The sequence below is a fragment of the Mandrillus leucophaeus genome, unplaced genomic scaffold, assembly GCF_000951045.1.
Source record: "Mandrillus leucophaeus isolate KB7577 unplaced genomic scaffold, Mleu.le_1.0 Scaffold88, whole genome shotgun sequence".
In the NCBI taxonomy this organism is placed as follows: Eukaryota; Metazoa; Chordata; class Mammalia; order Primates; family Cercopithecidae; genus Mandrillus; species Mandrillus leucophaeus.
In genome coordinates, this window is record NW_012109585.1 from 4,627,238 (window position 1) to 4,648,176 (window position 20,939).

Here is a 20,939-nt window from a genome sequence, read left to right on the forward strand (position 1 = left end):
TTCACTATAGGGTTCGCACTCTTATGAGAATCTAATGCCCCTGCTGATCTGACAGGAGGTGGAGCTCAGGAAGTACTACTCACTCACCTCCTGCTATGTGGCCAGGTTCCTAATAGGCCATGGACTGGTACCGGTCTATGGCCCAGGGTTTGGAGACCCCTGCGATAGAGAACTTCAACAGCAGATTAGATCAAGCAGAAGAAGTAATCTGTGAACCTGAAGATAGGTCTTTTGAAATCACTGAGTCAGAGAAGAAAAAAGAGTGAAAAACAGTGAAGACAGTCTATGGGACTTATGAGCTACCATTAAGCAAACAAGTATTTGCATTATGGGAGTTACAGAAGGAGAAGAGACAGAGAAAGGGACACAAAACTTATTTAATAAAATAATTGCCGAAAACTTCTCAGGTGTTCAGAGAGATATGGACATCCAAATTCATGATGCTCAAAGGTTCCCAGATAGATACAACCCAAAGAGGTCCTCTCCAAGACACAAAATAAAATTGTCAAAAGTTTAGGACAAAGGGAGAATTTTAAAAGCAGCAAGAGGAAAGCACCAAGTTACATATAAGGGAACTTACATTACAGTATCAGTGTACTTATCAGCAGAAACCTTAGAGGCCAGTATAGAATGGAATGATATATTCAAAGTGCTAAAAGGAAAAAAGACTGTCAGTCAAGAACACTATACCCAACAAAGCTGTCCTTCAGAAATGAAGTAGAAGTAAAGTCTTTCCCAAATAAAGAAAACCTGAAGGAATTCATCACCACTAGTACTGCCCTACAAGAAATGCTTAAGAGAGTTCTTAAAGTGGGAATAAAAGGACAATAATTACCATCATGAATATATATGGAAGTATAAAACTCACTGGTAGAGGTAAATATGTAGCCAGATCCAGAAAACTGTAATACCACTGGTGTATATAAATCATATAAATTTCTATTATGAAAGTTAAAAGCCAAAAAGTCATCAAAAATAAAGCTACAATGAGTTGTTAAAAAATATACAATATAAAAATATGTAAGTTGTGACATCAAAAACAAGTTGTTGTGGGTAGAGGATAAAAAAGATGGGCAAAAGATATTTGAGCAATTGTTTCACACACAATAACTATGTGAGTGGCTAATAAGCACATAAAAAGATGTTCAACAGGATTAATTACTGGGAAAATGCAAATTAAAACCACAAGGAAGAGAAGCTGGTTTTAAGTTCCAGCCAGTGGCAGGCAAAGAGTGGGCACTGGTGACTGCTATATGAAGTTTGCTCATCTGAGAAGGCCCAGTTCTTATTCAGTGGATAATGGCATTTGAGCTAATGCCAGAAAATAATTGATATAGCATTTTGGGGGACAGACCAAAATGTGTCAAACCTAAAACAAAAGTATAAAAAACTTATATTAATGTATCATTCATATTAACAAAGTACAGATGTGCCAGCAGGAATAGTGGAGGACTGTATACAGAAATTCATTGAAATTGATCAGGCATGGAAAATTCTAGGGAATGAAGAGAAAAAAAAGAGTATGACCCTCAGTGGCATGAAGATGATCTAAGATACATGGAGCCAGTAGATGCTCAAGGATATCTTGAAAAACTGTCTTGGAAAAATGATGATGACTCTTTTTCCCCAAGTTGCCAATGTGGTAGAAAACACAGTGTTTCCAAGGATGAAGCAGAAGAAGTTAATCTATTTTCTTGTGATATATGTTCGCTATTTATAGAACTTCTTCATTATTGGTAAAATTCTTCACTACTTGGAATCCTTGTCCTGTGTACTTGGACATGGTGAGGAAAGGCCATTTGACCTGTGTCCATTCAAGGGAATAGATTCTATTTTTGTTAGTCCTATCATTTTCAATGAAAATATGATTATCAAGCAAAGTCCACCCCAGATTAATAGAAAACTAATTTATTTGTTTACATGTATTGAGAGTTTGTATTTACAGGTTGCCACAAAAAGAACTTGAATTACAAATTATATTTAGTGTATTCCAAAGGACTTTATTATTTCATTTTCTCCTTGGTACAAAATAAGAATTTTCTTTTTCTAATATAAGCATCTCCTTTTTTAATGGGTAACAGTATCATTGCATTCCTTTATGGTTACTAAGTTTCTGATCTAACAGATGATATTTCTTGCTGCTAAATTATAGGCCTGTTATACACCTATCTCAAATTCTATGGTCATTAAACTTAAATTAGAATCTTTGTGGATACATGTGAAGCCAGGTCTCCCATAATGAAGCTTGAATATGGATATCCATGAGGTTACTTCAAAGTTAATAAAGAAAGTGAAGTAGCAACTCTAGAAAGAAAAACAGCTTTAGAGTCAGAAGACTTGACTCCAATCTTATCCTGTATTTCCAAAGCTCCTAAATACTGCCATCTTCAACTTTAAATGTAATATAGGACATGGGAGCTTTATAAAAATAATTGAAAATTGGCATACTACTTTTCTTTTTCAGAGTATTAAGATATAGTATTAATGCCTATATTTATAAATAAGGAACTATTTCATCACTAATATATTCAAATGGACTTTTGTTTTTTTTAGACTTTTGTTTTTTTCACTCCTGTTGCCCAGGTCAGAGGGTAATGGCACGATCTTGGCTCACCGCAACCTCTGTCTCCCAGGTTCAAGCAATTCTCCTGCCTCAGCCTACCGAGTAGCTAGGATTACAGGCATGTGCTACCACAACTGGCTAATTTTTAAAATATTTTTAGTAGAGATGGGGTTTCTCCATATTGGTCACTCTGGTTTTGACCTCTCGACCTCAGGTGATCCACCCGCCTCGGCCTCCCAAAGTGCTGGGATTACAGACATGAACCACCGTGCCTGGCCTCAAATGGACTTTTATAATGTATTATTATTGGTCATAGCAGACTGTAGATCCCTTAAAGATTTATTTTTCTATGTATTTAATATTCTGTGTACAGTTCAAGTAAGAACTCATTTAAAGAACTTTAAGGGATCCTTTATGGAATCACTGAAATGTTTTACTTCAAATGTGTGTACTAAGCATGTAATTTAGCAGCTTTTTCTGAGGTCCAACTCTTAGCATTGTCAGATTGGATTTGTAAGTAAGAATAGTTACTACTCTGACTTGTAAATGTAGCCAAAGCATAAGAGATACTCAAAAACAGAAGATTACTTTCACTATATCTATAAAACCAAAAATTCAAAAGTGAGGCAGTCATCCAGATTTTCCCTCCAAAATATTTTTATGTCTATCATAAAGTTAAATGACTTATTTTGGATTACATTTTATTTATGTATTTTGAACTAATATAGCTTGTAAAATATATCTTGCTTATTCTTTACATTTAGCAATTAAAAAGAACTAAAACTGAACAGCAAATAGCTTATTGGCAAGTACATGGTTTCAATGGCAGTAATACATTTACTTGAATAGGAGATAATAATCAAGTCAAAAGAGTAAATGCTTGCTAATTATGTGAATATCTGTGACCATTAGGGCTGTCACATAGAAATCCACAATCACTCAAAGGCCAAATCTGTAAAATCAAAATGTGGTTGAAGACAATTAATGAAAATGATGTTATGACATCATCATATTTCCCTTTCTCTATTTTCTTTTTCCCTTTTCTCCCTGTCAGATAATTAAATGCTTTCTCTTTATTTGTCAATCAAGAATAAATTTTCTATATCAAAATAAGACATTAGAAAATAAACTTGCATGAGTATATGTATTTAAACTCTAAAGTTTGGAACATTCAGACATTATACAATAAATTATATGTGTATGGTGTGTGAAGATCTATGCATGAATAAAAATAAAGCCACGAGGAGAGACCACTGCATATTCTTTAGAGTAGCTACAATGAAAAGAATACTAGCTAAGCACAGTGTCTCATGCCTGTAATCCCAGCATTTTGGGAGTCTGAAGCAGGAGGATCACAAGGTCAGGAGTTTGAGACCACCCTGGCCAACACAGTGAAACCTTGTCTCTACTAAAAACGCCAAAAATTGGCCGGGCATGGCGGCACACACCACTCGGGAGGCTGAGGTAAGAGAATCACTTGAACCTGGGAGGCAGAGGTTGTAGTGAGCCAAGATTGTGCCACTGCACTCCAGCCTGGGTGACAGAGAGACTCCATCTCAAAAAAACCAAAAAACAAACAAACAAACAAACTAAACATTGGAGAGGATATGGAGCAACTGGAATTCTCATACCTTGTTGGTGAGAATGTACAATGATATGACCACTTTGTAAAACAGTTGGGCAGTTTCTTATAAAGTTAAAAATACACATCAATTTCACTTCTAGGTAGTTACCTAAGTGAAATGAACACACGTTTATCCTAAAAGGTATGCATGAAAGTTCATAGCAGCTTTATTCATAATAGTTAAAAACTGGCATCAATCCAAATGTCCATGCACAGATAAATGAATAGACAGTATGGTGTATCCACGTGATACAGTACTACTCAGCGATAAAAACGAATGAACTACTGCTGGATGTAATGATGTAGATGACGCTTAAGAACATTATACTGAATGAAAGAAGCTAGACATAAAAGAATAGGTACTGTAATGTTTTATTTATCTGAACCTCTGGGAAAGACAAATCTATGGCCACAGAAAGCAGAGTATTGTTTGCTCCAGGGTTGGTGGGATTGGAATGGGGCACTAGGGGACATTTGGCTGTGATGGAGACTTTCTATATTTTGATTGCAGTTGCTGGTTACTCGAGAGTGGAAATTTATCAAAATCCATCAACATTATGCTTAAAATATGTGCATTTTACTCTGTGTAAATTATCCCCAAATAAAGAACTTCTAAACAAAATAGTACCAATCAAATTTAAAACAATCAGCATATTTCTGCCATCCTAATGAAATACTAGTATTGTCCTGGAGAAAATAAATGTTTTTCTCACAGGCCTCTTTTGAAGTTCTAAAATTAGGACCCTATAAGGAGTACAAGGGCTCCTTTCACTGCTACATAGTATTCCATTGCATGGATATACCAGTCTGCTTATCCACTCAACTGCTGGAACTTTAACTGTTCAAACTAGTTAAAGGTCGGAAATAGTCAATTCATATTTGGATTGTTTCCAACCTTTAACTAGTTTGAATAGTTGTGTGTGATGATGAACCCCCAGATTTTTGCTCTGTGATGGGAGTTAGGAGAAACCATTTACAGGCCAAAGAGGTGCTGCCTGATGGGTCATTCTGCTTCAGGCTCCTGATTTTTAGGAACCAGATAAGGGATTTGCCAAAAGTCCAACTGGCTTTTGGCCAAGGGATAGATACTTAGATTGAATGAAATACTAGATTGGAGGCTATTATTCCAATTCTGTAATTTAAGAAATGTTCTGTGTAAAGTTTCCCTCTTTTAAAAATGGAATTTGTTTCTGTGATTCATAAAAGCTAATATTTGGGAATGATTTCCATTTAACTATAAGAGACTATTGTTTTGCTCACTCCTGTGTTCCCGATGCCTAATGTACCTGGCACACAGTGGGCTCTTAAATATTTTTGGAATGATTGTATAAATTTATGAAGTCAGGATTCAAGTAATGAATATGGTTTTTCCAATGTATTAGTCAAGATAAAATAAGTTATACCACAGTGACAAACACCCTCCAAATCTCTGTGTGATTAAATGACAAAAGTTAGTATCTTTTACACAGAAGTAGTTCCATGGTCCTGCCTGACTGTAGGGAAGCTTAAAACACAGTTTAACATGTTCCCAGTTAAGGAGGGGTATGAAATGAGATTTGGCAAACACATAGCATTATTTCTGCCATGTTAAGTCTTGAATAGGTTAAGTTTATATAAGAATATCTATATATTCTTATATAAAGTGTATAAACTGATGAGGCACATCTCTGCTGATAGCCTGTGGTTTTGAGAAATGAGCCTGCATGAATGAACACGACTCTTCCTGATGGTCTACATCAGATTCTGTGCTCACTTTTGCTTTTATTCTTTTGCTTGTGCAGTTTCTTCCATCTGGAATGCCTTCCATTTTCTTGCTGGATGAGCTAAAAATTGGATCCATTCTTAGACACTCAGTCAAGTGTTACTTCTTCTAACGATTCATCCATGGTACATGGCCTGATTAACTGCACATACATTTGGACACTTTAATGGCACTTGAACCAGCACTTGCTTATCGATGACCACATGGTTTCTAGCAGTGCTACACATCTAAAAATTCTTTCTTGAACTCTTAAAGAGTTGGCATGGTGCTTTCTTTTGCTCCTTCACTCAGCTGAGGACTAAGCACAATGAGGATACTCAGTAAATGTGTGTTTTCAATAAGCATCGATTGAACAAGCCAGGGGCTGGGAAGTACCCACTCTGTGGAGCTGAGTGGGGAAAGCAAAGCAGCCCAGGTTTAGCAGATGTGGGCTGTGTGAGAGTCTCCTTCCTATTCTTCACAATGTTTGGGATTTCGCAAGGCATTCCACGATGTGAAGTAGGGTGTGTATTTACTTACCTATTACACAGATCCCAGTTCTCATTGAGCAAAATCAAACAGGGGAGTCCTGAAAAATAAGGAGTCCTGTGGGCTGTAACTGCTTGTACTTTGAGAAGTTTAAGAGCTCTGGCCCAGGTCCCTTCATTACCAGCCTAAGTGAAGTTAATCTGCCCTCTTTCCCCTAAGTCTATGCTGAAGCATAATGAACAAAAGGCTTAATCACTATGGTATCAAGATATGCCTTTCTGTCTGTGCAAATGTTCTTGGGTTTGTAATGTGAACATGATGCACTCATTTGGAGCCATTGTTCTCTCTAAATGAGAAAATGCAAATGAAGCACTCAGGGTACCATGCCATAACTCTCTGCATAAAATTCTTGACATCAACATGAAGCTACTTAGCATAATTTTCCTGTTAATAAACTGCCAATTTAGTCATTTAGGTTTCAGCTTCTAAAGACTGCAACATCTTCAGGCTGGATTTTTTTTTTCTCCCTGTATATGCGTGAGTTTATTATTTTGATGTTTATGTTAAAACATAGGAAATTGGAGTTTATGCAATTATTTGGAGATCTTCTATCCTAATTTGTTTGCTCTCATAATTTAGGGAATCTGCTCATTTGAAAGACAACACAATTTTTCAGAGCATTTTCTTCAGTTCAGGACAAAATTTTCATATTTAAATGACTGAGGAATATTTTGAAGATTTGACTGAGTAATGTCTATGCTGAAGGTGGCTGAACCAGGAAGCCAAGGCTGCCCTGATCCCATGGAGAGATCCTGAAGAGATGAGAAAACTCAAGGGCATAAGGGATGTCTGGGAGACCCAGCTGGTGCACAAGTCTCAGTTCTGGAGCTCACTGTCTTCCTGGCCAAGCTCCAGCCACGCCAGCCTCCTTGCCGGTTATTAGCCTCCTCATTCAAGGAATATGCATTGTTGCCCACTATGTACCAATCATGAAATGACGCTGGGGTAACACATATCCCAGTGGAGGAGACAGGCATGACTTAATGAATCACAAGACCACACTTCCATGCAAAGTAGGGGAGGCATATGGTGTTCTGGGAGAGTAAAGGATCTGACTCAGTTCCTACCTTCAAGAGCCCACAGTCAAGATTTACTCACATCACAGTTTGGCAGAAGTTTTACAAAGCTTAAATTATCCGCCAAGATTTTTCAATTCTCCAGGTTGTTGTAAAGTATAGACACAGCCAAGAGGCGTCGAGTATTTTTGAGCACCTCCTCTGTACTAGACACTGTTCAGGCATCTGATCTGCAGAACTCTCAGCTTCCTGGTGAGATCGTCAGGCTTCGGGGTTAAGAGCGTGGGCTTTGCATAAGTTAGAATCTGGGGCTACACCACTGTCCAGGTGTGCATTTTAGCTCTTGCATTTGTCAAATGAGTAAGTGAGTCATAGAGTTGTTGAGAAGATTAAATGGAGCCCAGGGCCTGGTTTGTAGAAAAGGCTTGATAAGCGAAGGTTATTTTATGTTGCCAGAGAAGGGGGACCATGTTGGACAACAGTCACATCTGGTATTTCATTTTTTTCTCTCTCCATGTGTGTCTTGGCTGGGCTGAGCTGGAGGCATGTCTTTGTGGAGTGGCCTCTGCCCAGATCATTATTGTGTAACTCAAACCCAGAGCCCGGACAGGCCCCTGGTGCTGTGTCCAGTTTCTCATCTCTTCTGTGGGTCAGTGGACAAGGGTCTGTGAAAAGCAAGTCCCTCCTGGAGCGTGCCCTGTTGCTTGAGAAAAACCCTGGCTACAGCTCTGTGTCTCCAGGGTTCTAGCTGTAAGAGGGGCTCAGCGTCCACGCGCCCTTTGTGGCCTGGTTTATGGGAGAGCAGATGTGTGGATGTGCATTGCCCACCACTACAGCGTATGATGGATTGAAATGACTTCATTCTTGCTACTTCCTGAGTTTCAACATTGGAAGAAAACAAGCTATCCCATCTCTTCTAGTCTGGTCATGTCTCTTCTCCAAAGTTCTCAGATCTTGCTCAGACAGAGAGATCAAGGACTCGACACTTCCCATCCTCTCCCACCCGGGACTCAGTGGCTTGGTTTGTATAGCCAGATGAAGCTCCCTAGTTGGGGGTTGGACTGGCCCAAACAGAGAGTATCCTGGGAAGATGGAAGGATCCTCCAAAAGCTGTCTGGTAGCTAGCTTGAGCTCATGACTTCTTGATTCAGTGCATCTATCCTGCCTTTTGGGAATCCTGGGAACTTTTATTGTTTCTCTTTCAATCTCAAGTTATCTGCATCACCACTGGGTGCTTGCTTTCTACAGTGCAAAGGTAGCATCAGTCAGATCTGGATCTTGCAGCAAGGGGTAGCCTGGCAGCCTTAGGGCAGCTAAAGCCAGGCAAGGCAGGTCCTGAGCTATTTCCTTCCTATCAGATCATGCAATTTGCTTTGCTTTTTTATGGGTTTGTCTAAAGCAAATGTTAGATGCTTATGCCAACTCATAATTTATTCTTTGTTCATTCTAATAATTAGAAGAGTTGCAATTATCACATAGATTTTAAAATATAAGATAAAAGTAAACATATCATTATAAATTTATCTTAATTTTTAAGATAAAGTCTCAATAAAACTTTTCTTCACCCTTCACTATGGGTTTTGTACCTGTTTTGTGTGGATTTGCTGTGGCTCTGTTTCTGGTACCTGTTATCCTGGGAAAACAGGATCACTTTGTATATTTATTTTTCAAAATATTGATTGAAATGCTGGTTTGGTTCTGATGTCAAGAGTAGGATGGAATTCTGGCCTTCTTGTGGGTCTTGGCACCAGCTTCTTACATGCTCATCTGTCCCGTGGTGGGGGAGAGAAAGAAGTGGGATGGTTACAAGAATCACACATGACCTGGACCTCCTGCAGGGACTGAGCTGGGCGGCCATTCACTCTCCCACCTGACCCTCCAGATGCCACACAGCCTCATGGGCGTTGACCTTCAAAGTGGCCCCCTTGGGAATCCTGGCCCTTATGCCAACTGAACTTCAGTGCTGACATCTGCTTAGAAGGTCTCCAGGACAAATCCACGAGCAACCTGATAGCTCTAGCCTCAGCTTGGGTTTGTAACCCAGTGGGGAGATTCCCTTGGGAATGGCCTTCGCAGGCCTTTTGTGTTTCTCGAAGTGAAATTTTACCTTGGAGCCAGGCACTGTTCTCAGGGATTACCCATGTTAACTCATTAATCCCCACTTTACAGATGTTGAGACTAAGTTTCAGAGCACTTCAATAGCTTGCTAAGTCACATGGCTGGAAAGAGTTGGGGCCAGGATTTGAACCCAGTCAACCCAGCTCTGAAATCAGCTCTCAGCCCACTCTGCCAGACTGCCTATCTAGGGGCACCATTCCCACCAGATGGGGCACCACGGAAGCAGGCTGCAGCAACAGGGCCCACGCTTTTCTCCTTCCAAGCCCACAGGCCTATTTATGAAGCGCCACAATTGCCACATTAATACCGGATGATGCCATTGATTTTAGTGGCATTCAGATCACAAGAGCCTGTCTGGAGTTGTGCCCTGGAATTTATGCTCCCTACATCCATTAGAGCTAATGGGAAACGTCTGCATAAATTGCATGGTGATGGGGAGTTACAGCTCTGAGTTGGCCTCAGTGGACTTTAACTGCCTGCTCTGAATAGGATAGCTCATCCTTCTGGTTATCACACAGCCCCTTGTATTGCACTTGTTCTTGGGTGACCTGGGGGTGGTGAGAATAGTGCAAAGCCCTGGGCAGGGTATTTTATAGCTGTGTGACCTTCGGTAAGTTACGTCACCTCTCTGAGCTGTCATCAGTTTTCCCATCCGTGAAATGAAGCCAACATCTCTGTGTGCTGTTGTGAGAAGAGTTAAAGCCCTGAGCTCAGAACATGGCAGCACTCCTGTTCATCCACTATTTTTCCTCTCAGCCCAAGGGTTCTTCACCCAGCACCCATGGTTGGGTCTTGGAAGGTTGGTCCGTGAAATGGTATGCAGGAAGGGGTTTGTATCACACAAAAATATTTTGGAGGGGGCAGCAATCATGGTTTTTGTGAGTTTTCCCAAAGAGTCCATGACCTAGAAAACTAGATCAGATCAGGAAGTTCCCAATGACAGTTGTTTCTTCTCTATAGCCATGGTGCTCCACTCTGTGTCTGTCACCAGTAGGTTGGCAGAGTACAAAGGAACAGTCCTTTCTTTCTGAAGTTCTGAGCACTGTGTGCTCCTACATATGGGAGGAACAGTGGCCTTTTCCCATGGGAAGAGGCTGGGTGCTAGCTAGCAAGTCTGTTGGGCTGGTGGGGCCCCTCGCACCCTCCATCACTGGCCTTTTCAGCAGCCACTGGGTGAGAGCTCCTGGCTCTCCTTCCCTCCCCTCTGGATTTCCAATCAGTGCCTTTCCTTCTGCACTGCAGCCTCCTGACTCATGAGGGCTGGGTTTCCATCTAGCCTCTGCCTCACACAGTGCATTAGAAACTGCCCAATGTGCCCAAAGTCCATGGAATGAAGTGTCCAACCAGAGAAACTGGTTGGTCTTCAAGCTGCATCCCATCCCAAATGCTGTCTTCCTTCCTCCAGAGACGGGGTTCCCTGGGAACCTGGGCCTCCATTTTCCCAGCACTGGGACCCAACAGGGGTTTACTGCTCTTTGGTACTTAAATTCTCTGACTGAGAACACGACCAGGTACACATCCAACCAGAATCTGGGAGGCTGTGAGGCTCAGAAGAGAGAGGTTCTGTGAGCACAGAGTGCAATTAGAGACAAAGGTTTCCCCTGTTCAGTTGCTCATTTGTACGTATATTTCTTCATTCATTCATCCTGCAAGTTTTACTGTTCCTGACAGTATTTATTTTAAGTCTTGGGACAAAGGCGGCACGGTGGTGGTACTGTGTGAACATTTATTTGGTTACTCTTTTCTCACATGATGAGGATGTTCTGAGCCATTCCACTGTCTCCCAACCCGCAGATGCTGAAACTGTCCTCAAACGTTGGTTCTTTGCCAATTTACTTATGATTTGACCGGTTTTATACAACAACCAGGTTGCACGGCCAAGTACCTAGGCCAGGGTCATGCTTTTTAACCAGCTCTAGTGGTACCTCTGCATGGCCAGGCTGGGGCCAAGAGCTGTGGAGTACCCAGGAGAAAAGAAAGGAGATGTGGCCTCCATTCCCTGGGTAACTGCCAAATCCCAGGAAGGTGGGTTTGTGCCCCATGAAGCAGTGTGAATCTGATGGGTGCATGCATCTGAGGATTTGGGGTAAGAAAGTAAAAGGACACTCATCCCAGTTATTCAAACCGGGATGCCTGAGTGACAGGGGGCACTATTGATAAATAGAATGGACAGTAAGTGTAAACCCAGGCTGCCCCTGGCAAATGGGATGCTTGGTTCACTTGAGCCAAGAGAAGGCTTCATGAAGATAGGTGCTCTTGGGCTGAGCCTGGTGGAGGACCCAACTTGTATTCAGATTGTAAATCCCCAGGAAGGGATGGTCTGGTCAGGTGCAACCAACCATTGTCATGGTGAGCATATTGGAGAGTCCATTTTTCCTCTATCCAAGGAATAGGCATTGTGGAGGGCTGATGGCTGAGAGCTGATAGCTCATGTCGAGGGCAGAGAGAAGCACCATCTTCCCGTGCACTGGGCTGACCCCTGCCTCATGGCACTCCTCCCTGAGTCCATCCATGCCAGTGTCAGTTCTGACTGAGATCCTCTGGATGCAGATCTTTCTGGATTGCAGAGCGTGGAAAGACACATCTCAGGCTCTGCAGGGGTAGTTTCCTAAACTCAGGGTCTTTCTGGTCTCTTGCCCATTGTGCCCCAGGGAGAGCATATTGGGCTTCTGCAAATTTACAGAGATGTATCAGAGCCCCTTCATCTCCAAGCCAATAGAAATAATATTAATCACCTACATAAAAGTGAGATCTATCCTCACAGATACCTCCTTTAGAACTGACCGGGGGCATGAGCATTATGGATGAGCCTTATGCTATGTCTGGAAACTACTAATATTTACAGTGGAGTCTCTGGCCCTTCAGGTGGCTTGAGATGAAACCATCATTTTTCTGGTCATCTTGGCAGTGAGGGAGGAGAAGAAGGAAAAGATGGCATGATTAGGACAAGTCACTGCTCCAGGAAGGTGGACATAGGAGTTGCAGCCTGCTCTGAAATGCTCCAGAGGGGCCCGAGTCACTCAGCATGCCAAGAGCAACTGCTGGCTGTTTTTCATTAGGGAAAATAAACATCTCTGAAAGTGCTCTTCCTGCTGCCAAGGCAGGAAAAATAGACTGAAGAAAATATACTGAAGGAGCCAGTGTTTTCAGAGTAAGTGAAGCCGGTCCTTGTAGAGCTCATCTCTCAAATATTATAGAAGTCAAATGTGGAGTTTGCACATATGAGAGAGAATGTGGTTTATCTGACAAAACTGCCAGCTGGTGTCTCAAGATTGGAGCTGATTCCAGTGAATAGATGGGCTCTTGATTGGGGAATGTTTGGTCCAGTCACTATAAAAATCCTTCATTTCCTCCCCGTCTTCTTAGTTCCTTCTAAAGTGATCAAAATGGGTGTGACCCCGGGTGGTCTGTAATCTGGAGAGATGGCCTTCCTGCCTGTATGTGACAGCTGTGCTTCACTTTGACACAGTCCATGTGTCTACAGTTTTGTGTATAAAATAATGTATAACTCAGATCTCTTTTTAATGCCCTGGGGAAGTTTGTTATGGATTGTTATTATAATCAATCATAATAGGTGATATTTATTGAGTGCCTACTATTGCCAGAGACTGCCTGGGGTGAATATAGTGGTGAATACAGCCATCAAGGCCCTTGCTCTCCTGGAATTGGTTTTCTGGTGGAGGAGAGAAACCTCACCGGCTCTCCTATTCCCTGTAAATTAAGGCCCGCTATGTTTCTCTCCCAACCCCATCTCAGGAAGACCTAGACCAAGGCAATAGCCCCCACATCATAGGTGACTCCCTGGGCCTGCCTACATTTGGGCCACATTGACTGGTTAGTTCTCAAATTTTTAAAAGGAGAGAATAACCAGAGAGGAAGGTAATGTCAGGAGAGAGAGTTGTAGCTCCTTTGGCTCTGTGTCTAGGGAACACATGGCCAGGGTTGTGACTGTCCCCTCCTCTGTGGATTTCCATGTGCCACTGGGGCCATACACAGCCTGTGAGGCAGGTTGTGTCTGCTCCAATGAAGCAGGACAAGCCAGGGTCTGGGAGGAGGAGCAGTCAGGTCCAGTGGGTCTGGTTCATGACTCAGGCCCAGCAGTGAGAGTAATCAGGTCACATAGTGAAGGGCAGAGACCACCTGGGGAGTAGCCCTAGTATAGCAGCCTCAACCATGACAAAATAGGGCAGAGACCCACCCACAGGGGGTCCTGGAGGAGATGAAAAGGGCATTGCCAGGAAACCTACCTTGGAAGCTGTGTAGCCAGAGCCAAATACATGCAAACCACCTCATTCTAGAGAGGAGGAGGCAACTGGACGTCTTTAATGAACTGAGTCCTTTCCTCTTTTCTTCCTTCCCCTCCCCTCCCCACCCCTGCCTCCTTGCCTCCTTCCCTCCCTTCCTTCCTTCCTTGCCCTCTCCCTCCCCCTTCTCTTTCTCTCCCCTTTCCCTCTCTTCCCCCTTCCTACCCCCTTTCTCTCCTTCCCTCTTTTCTTTCTACCCCACAGCTAGTTACTGACAATATCATGTACTAGGCTCTGTTCCAGGCATTGGAGTTACACATTCCCAGCTTTCGAGGAATCCATAGATGAATTTCTAACCTGATAATTGAACATGCCTCCTAAGAGTACAGATGGGAGGGCCCTGAAATGCAAGGAAGCCTCCCCCATGCCTGGGCCTCAAGCAACACCTGAAGCCTGGAATTAAGGGAAGCACTGTGCAGAAAGGGCTCCAGGCGGGCGTGAGAGGGGCCCATTTTGCAACCCAAATGGATGGCTGCAGCCTCTGGAGAGCTGCTCTAGCCTGGTGGCTCCCAACCCACAGAGTACCCTGTGGGGTCTTATGAACTTTACCAGCTTCCTATACTTCCTCCTCTGAAGAAAGGTTTGTTTAGTCCTCAGAGCACAGCATCCCAAAACCAATTCACTTCCTCCTTGAGGCCGAGAAAAGGAAAGGGCTTTCTCAGGGCTAATGGAAGGAGTGGGATTCAGGTGCGGAGCTCTGGGCCCCTGGCTCCTGTTCCTGACCCAGGCTACAGGGATGCGTTCCAAGCCAGCGACAGCCTTCCTCCTTCGTGTGCATCATTCATTTTCCACAATCGTTTGGCGCTATTTGATTTTTTTGTTGCATTTAGGTCCCGGAAGATGATTATGTTCCTTGAAATGGAGTGATTGATTGACCTTTTGAAATGTCAACAGCCGCTGGCTGGCTCCAGAGGATTTTGTGGGCCTCATCAGCCTCCTAGACCATGTGATAGGCAAGACATCAGTGAGAGGGGAGCGTTCAGAGACCGTGGAACTTGGCAACTGCTGGTGGGCAGGATCCTGGAGGAACGGGGGCATGAAATCATACCTATAATATAAACAAACCCTGCCAGAGGATTGTTAGGGACTGGGAGAGCAGCAGCAGGGAAGAGGTGAGTCAGGGAGCTGCCCAGTGCTCCTTAGCCAGGCACTAGTTTGGTCCTCTGACCACTCCTCTTTGTAGAAGAGGGAAACTCACCTAAGCCTTAGATTCTCATGGATGCTTAGCTCCTGATAAAAGGAATGACGTTGTGCTTATGACCTCATGAAGATGCGATGAGAGAAAGTGCCTTTCCTTCCCCATCTGCATGGGTGTGGGCTGTGGCCTCCCGAGAGCCCAGTGGAGACATGATGAGCTGCCAGAGAATCATGAAAGCTGCTACTGGGTGGGGCCCATCTGCACTGCCTTACAACTCCTGCTCCAGGTCATCCTGTCCCAGAGCAGTATTGCATGGTTTCCAAATTCAAGGGCTCTGGTACAGCAGGAGGGAGGGATGGGATGAAACCATCCTGTTTCCGTTGTGTTGGTTGGAGGTGGAAGAGCCTCGTGGAAGTGGACTGGCCAGAAGTACACGCTTGTGAGTGTTTATGAATATGCAAGTCTGTAATTTGCACAGTAAAGGGTGGATAAAACATCCTTCTAGCAGTCGGAAAGCTCTGTCACATGGCATTTATGAAATTTCCCAGTACAAAAGATGGTCAGCGTTCACCATGATGACTAAAAGCCTTGTGAGAGTCTTAAACGCCTTCAGTCTCATCAATTATTAAGTTGTAGTGTATTTTATTTTACTCCTTGAAAAAATTGGTAATTCTCGTTAAGCAGCTCTGGTAATTTTCTTTTAACTAAGATGTTTAATGAACCAGAACATCCTTTTGCTAACCACGCTTGGTAAAGGTATCATCCATCTATTTTCCAGTATTGATCATAATGGTGATATACAAGTAATTAAAGCATAATGATAGATATCATTTTTTGAATGCTAACTATAAACTAGGCCCTGTGTGCTAAATAATTGATATGAATTTTGTTTAGTTGTTCCAATGACCCTATTAAGTAGGTATTATTGCCTGTAATTGGCAGATAGGGTTTGGAAAGATTAAATAATGCATCCAAGACCATACAGACCAAGGGATAGGGATAGGCTTGATTCCATTTCTGTGCTCACCTCCTTCCTATTATGGTGCTATTGGACACCTATGCTGTTGCCAGACTTTATGGGAGCATTGGCAGGGGCGCACTCAGCCCGTGCATTCTAGTGTAGTTGGGGAGATGGCCAAACACAGAGGAGAAAGGAAATGCAAACAAGGTGCTTAAGATTCCTTGCCATTCACATGATTCAAATAGCTGAGAAGTGCTAGAGTCACAGAGTGTTTGTGTGTGTCTGTGTGTGAGAGAGAGACTGTGTGTGTGTGTGTGTGTGTGTATGTGTTGCAGGAGGCTTTCTGGAAGAGAAGCAACTTGATTTGGATCCTGAATAATGTGAGGGAGATGATGAGTAGAGGGGAAAGGGCTCGGGCTGGGAACTCAGAGGACCCATCACAGGGATGGAGAGATTTGAAGATGCTGCTCACACAGGTACTGGGGTTCTGTTGTTGCCAAGTCCCATACACCTAGTCTGCTGGGTTGTCCCTGATGAATCCCCTAGGAAGATCCCTGCAGGATCACAGGAACACACAAGGGGATCCTGGGTCTTGTGGTGGTTGTCAGGGGTCCTGTGAGAAGGATTTATGGCCCAACTGAGGCAGCCCCAGGGCCAGGAGGTGGGCAGGAACCTGCACAGAGGCCTGGTGGCGGCCAGAGCAGAGGAGAGCCAGGGTCCCACCATTCCAGAAGGAGGTGTGTGGAGCCTGCAGGCAGGCTCTGTGCCATTTCCCTGACTATGGCTAGAATTAATCTGTAAAACATATATTCCAACTGGGCGCAGTAGCTCACGCCTGTAATCCTAGCACTTTGGGAGGCCGAGGCAGGTAGATCATGAGGTCAGGAGCTCAAGACCAGCCTGGCCAAGATGGTGAAACCCCATCTCTACTAAAAATATAAAAATTAGCTGGGTGTGATGGCAGGTACCAGTAATCCCAGCTACTTGGGAGGCTGAGGCAGAGAACTGATTGAACCTGAGAGGCAGAGGTTGCAGTGAACCGAGATTGTGCCACTGCACTCCAGCCTGGACGACAGAGCGAGACTCCATCTCAAAACAACAACAAAAACATATATTCCACTAACCTTCACAACCCACCACAGGCATGAGGCACTTAGCCAGTATCCAAATGCCTGTGCCATTCAGCCCCATGGAAGAAATGTCTTGTCACCTGAAGTCATAATTCCCAGGGAACAGGCAAATGAGTTTTCATGTTTGCATATCACAGATGAACCTTGATTCTGCTGGTGTCGCATCTTAGGACAGTAGTGGGTGTGCCATTAGGATGTGGTGTGTGACCCGGCTGACACTACGCCTGAACATAGCAGAGGTTAGTACTGGCAGAACTGGCCTCTTCCTCAGGCAGTCACCTGAAGTAGTGGGGACAAGCATTGGGTACATCCCAGAGGGTAGAGTGAAGCCCACACTGGTGATGACACCTTATCATGCCCAGGCTGGGGAGCCTCACAGAGGAAAAGAACCTTTGAGCTGCTGTGAATTTGGATCAAGACATGCCCCTGGCCATATCCAGGTGTTACCTGGGTGCATTTTGCCTTGTAAGAACAAGGGCAGCCTGGTACCTTTGAGCCGCTTTGATGGGGATCTAGGATTTAGGACTGGCATTCCACTTCCCGGTTCAATCTGAGCTGAATGTATGTGGATCTGCCTTCTACCTGGGGGCCTGAACCCTTGGGTCACTGACCCCAGCCTTGGCCTATAGGGAGACCCGGGAACCATAAAGTTGGTCTCTTAGATCTCTGCTTATTGCTCTAGATCCTTCACCAGGGCTGTGCCCACAGGTTCTCACAATTGCCAGTCAATTCCATGAAGTTATTTGCTAAAACAATTTCTTAGAACAATTAGCCAAAATAATCAAATCCTAAAGCGGAAACAAGCCCTGAAACAAATTCGTTATGGAGCTGAATTTCCCAGTTTCCTCCTCCATCACATAGACAGAGCTGTTTGCAGCACTCCAGAGAGGGTCCTCTGCCGCCAGTCAAGCTCTTGTCTCTGATGGTGTGGAGATGATGGCCTCTTCCTATGCCCAGTCCTGTTCCCTGTCCCTCCACCCCTCCACCCCTAGGACAGCCCAGCCTCACATTGGTGTGGTGAGTAGCAGGTGTCCACAAGTGTGTTTTGAACACGCAATTTTCTGTCAGAGGCTTTTCTCCTGTATTGCCTCTCAAAGGAAAATCAAGGGGCCTGAGCGGAGTGAAGTTCAAGCTTTGCCGCCTGTGCTAGCTGCGTGTCCTGGAGTGGCAGGAGCAGCATCCCTTGCTCGGCCCTGGAGTCCCCTCCTCTCTCTGAGGCATTTCTCTCTGGAAGTTCACTGGGCTTTGCAGTTCAGGGGCCTACTTTTGTGCCCTCAGCGAGTTCCTGGCCTTCTCTTCCTGCCTGGGACCCTGCAGAGCCTCGTCTCATTTTCTGTTTCTGCAGCAGGCTGAGCCTGGGCATTCTTGCAGGTGCTTCTTTCACAGATGGCTCCATTTCCTCTCTGGAAGTTTCCTCAGGTACCTTTAAAGACCTTTCCATCCTGGCTGGCCCCTCTCTTCAGCCAGGGTACAACCTACCTGACATTCTACAGAAGTGTCTGGCAAAGAACCGTCAGTGGGGCCTGCTGCAGTGATTGTTAATGGCCCAGATGGGTATGTATTTGGCAGAGATAGTCCTAGTATCTAATCTGGACTCTTGTCTAAGTGACAGTCCATAGAGAGATAGAGCCCTGGGAGGGGCGGACTCTGGCTTTGAAAATGCCCTCTCCTCCCAGCCCTTCAAAGTTGATGGCTATGCAGGAGCCCCTTTAAAATGATCTAATTGGAATGGTAACGGATGTAGCATTCTGCCACAGCTAACAGCGAGATTGGAATTGGAGGAGACGCAGAGACAAATTACCTCTGAATTTTCTTGCAGCCATAAAAGCTTTTTACTGTATAGTAATTTTCCATTCCTGCTGCAGACATATTTGCATATTGCTTAACAATTTATCTCCTGTCATTTGTCAGATATTATCCATCTCCAGTTAATAAGCTAAGACAGGTCATATTAAGACTTTGCAGGCCTCTTGTCTCCCCATAGTAGGTGGTGCGACTCTCCTGCCCACAGGGCCTCCCTGTCACGGGAACCGACAGAGCATGGTGGGGCAGCATTGTGACTGTGTCAGGGGCCTTGTCCACAGCACCTTCCACTCCTGTCCCCATGTAGGGAGAAGACAGAGCCATGGGCATGTGCTGGCCTGTTCGCAGCTGTGTGCCTGGCACCTGTGGAGGAAGCTCCAGTGACCTGCCTCTTCAGTGAGTGCCAGGCTCTGTGCACGAACAGCCCTGCCCTGGAGTCTGCTCTCAGCTCTGGCTCCTAGACTCTCCCAGATTTTACCTAACTCCTTTCCTTCCCTGGAACTCAGTCCTCAGTTCTCCACTTCTAGAAGAAGGATTCTAGAATAAGGCTAATTAACTACTTCTTTTATATCTATAAAAGCATACTTCTTCCAAACCAAAGTTTCCCTGGAGCCCCAGTCTAGAGGACAGGCAAGTGGTAAGTGGTGTTGAAGGACGATGGAGGATGGGCCCTGTATTCCTGCCTGTTCCCACTCAGCCCTCTTGCTCCCCAACACAGAGAGGTCCCCAGGCCCCTGGACTCTGAGGGCCCCATGGAGCATAGTGTGAATGGGCCTGGAGGGGTATTCTTGGTCCTGCCTCCTGCCCCAACACTCTGAGGTTCCAGCACCTGCCGCTGGCCTGGCCCTGTGCACAGACCGAGGAGCCATAGCCTTCTCTAGCGCTTAAGCTTAAGATGCTGGGACTCTGCTCACTCTGAGTCTGGGTTTGATACTAGGTTCAGTTGGCTATTGGTCGACAGATTTTGAGAGGAAAGAAAAATGGTTTGATGCTGAATGTGTGATGAGATTTGCATAATTGAATTGAAATAGAATTAAAGGGTCGTATGTTTACACAGCGATGCCTCAAATCAGATTGCAGTGATGTGTGCTCAGTACTAAAATGTGTTCCTTAGGGACATGTGGATATCTGGTTCCCAGAATCTGTACAAAAGCTGGAGAGAAATCTGGGGTGGGGGATGGTTTCAGGGGCTGCCTGTCAAAACAGCAGATTGGTATTCATGATAGTGGTGGAGTTTACTGAGGATTTCCTGGGCGCCAGGACATGAGCTACGTGCTCTTCATAGGTTTCCTTATGGAGTGCTCACAGCATCAGTTGAACCCAGGCAGGGATATTACAGGACCTGTTCTCTCAGCTTTTCTCTGTGGAACTGAGTGGGATGAGCTCAGGCATTTGCACGGGGCACACACTCATGTGTTTTATTGGGGAAAATATGCAAACATGTTCTACTATGTGCATTTTATAAAGAACCCTATGCTTTTTGCGTTCCTGCTACCATTTCTAAGCTTGACCCCTGCTGCTACTTTGATCTGAAAATGAAATATCAAAAGGTACCAATCAGAAGGTGTGTACAGAGGAACTAAGAACCAGCAATGAAGAGTAACAGATTATTGTGCAGTACCGAGCTGTGTCCTCCAACCATAGTCACCTGCATTCCTCAGCAATGCCATTCAGGGAACCTGAGGCTGGCCTGTGGGGGGGTGTGTGTGTGTGTGTCTGTCTGTCTGTCTGTCTTTCTGACCAGGTTCTCACCTGTTTTTTCTTTTCTTTCTTTCTTTCTTTTTTTTTTTTTGAGACTGCCTCTTGCTCTGTTGCCCAGGCTGGAGTACAGTGGCACGATCTTGGCTCACTGCAACCTCCAACTCTTGGGTTCAAGTGATTCTCCTGCTTCAGCCTCTGGAGTAGCTGGGATTACAGGCACCTGCCACCATGCCTGGCTACTTTTTGTATTTTTAGTAGAGATGGGGTTTCACTATGTTGGCCAGGCTGGTC

General features: G+C 44.4%; 1 protein-coding gene and 1 pseudogene across 1 annotated transcript in view; both read left to right on the top strand.

The window, feature by feature from the left end:
* The window catches only part of FSTL4 (follistatin-like 4), a 665,226-nt gene that overhangs the window by 119,584 nt on the left and 524,703 nt on the right, over window positions 1-20,939 (top strand). The window lies entirely within an intron of this gene.
* Window positions 1,300-19,408, top strand: LOC105531364 (annotated as a pseudogene).